A 1,282-nucleotide genomic window follows, 5' to 3' on the forward strand; every position below is an offset into this window, starting at 1 on the left:
TATATTAGTATTTGATAATGATATTGGTTTAGTGTTGAAATGTAGTTCAAACACAAGTTTTGCTATATAAGTTGTCTAATATCATATGTGAAGTAGTGATATGACTCTTAATCTTAATGTACATATAAAACCCCCAATCTCCAGATATTTTATTGCTTATCAGCATTGCCAGTTTATTAGCCCACTCCAATTTGATCTGTTTCGCTGGCGGAGAGGGCAGGTAGCCTCATTACAATTTTTTTATCATTGAAATTTTTATTTGCCAATGCGGGCGTGAAAGGTGAATATATGAATGTAATTGGAGTTGACTTAACTGTACGTTTCATTCTTCTTTTACCTTGCATGTGTATGTTATGTACCAAAATTAATGATTAATGCAACAAGTCATGCTTTTAGGCTTGCCTAAGCTCTGATTTAATAGCATCACAATGTGGCTCACGCATATTCCATGCTGTCACGTTATCTCCGTGTAATGATGAATGAGTGAAAAAAATCTACATGTACTAATGTCTATGACTGCTAATTTATACATACAGTAGAAGGCAATAAAAACTTCGCGTTCCGTTTATGTTGAACGGCGATTAAACTGTAGCGCCGTTTCCGTTTTTATTGTGGTTATTCCGTTCATGGTCCGTTGGGTCTGGGCACTACCGTTTTTGTTTTCATGAGCAACGCTCCAAGCGTTGCTCGACTTTTCTCTTTTCTAACAGTTTCTTCAGGAGTCAGGCTTTCTTAGATACACTTACAGAATGACTACGAGCCATGGTTGATGATAAAACGAGACAGGTAAGTCGTAAACGTAGCGACATGTATTTTATATAATTCACCCACCTTATTCTCATGTTGTATGATTCAATAGGACGACAGGTAGTCACAAGAAAGAGTGCTCTGTCAAGCAAAGAAGCAGCTATTATATTATTATCATTTATAAAATAAAATCATGTAATTATAGACCTGCTAGCCTACCAAGATCAAAATGCATGACGCTTGCATCTTTTATAAATAAATAAAATTATAATATATATACTACAAGTTTTAGAAAGTAAGAGTACAATAATGATAGAAATATAATAATGATACTGATAACTAATGCTTATCACAATAAATTGAAGTGAATTAGACTACACCGAGCCTGGTGGCCCGTCCTCCAATGACACGAGTACTTCACACCTCGACTTCACACAGCGTCTCCTTGAGTTGAGGTCCACTCTGAACTGATATGACAGTAGTATCTCCAGAGCGGCAGTCAAGAACCAGCATAGTAGTATCTGTGGAGTAAAGA

The 1,282-nt window shown here is 36.2% G+C and overlaps 1 long non-coding RNA gene across 1 annotated transcript; it reads left to right on the plus strand.

Moving 5' to 3' along the window:
- The first annotated feature begins 500 nt into the window (after positions 1-500).
- Positions 501-961, plus strand: LOC109593250 (uncharacterized). The gene is made up of 2 exons (XR_002190835.1): positions 501-786; positions 860-961. It is a non-coding gene; the product is annotated as an uncharacterized LOC109593250 (long non-coding RNA).
- The last annotated feature ends 321 nt before the right edge of the window (positions 962-1,282 follow it).

Source organism: Amphimedon queenslandica, unplaced genomic scaffold (assembly GCF_000090795.2).
Source record: "Amphimedon queenslandica unplaced genomic scaffold, v1.1 AMPQUscaffold_2324_Cont25674, whole genome shotgun sequence".
Classification (NCBI taxonomy): Eukaryota; Metazoa; Porifera; class Demospongiae; order Haplosclerida; family Niphatidae; genus Amphimedon; species Amphimedon queenslandica.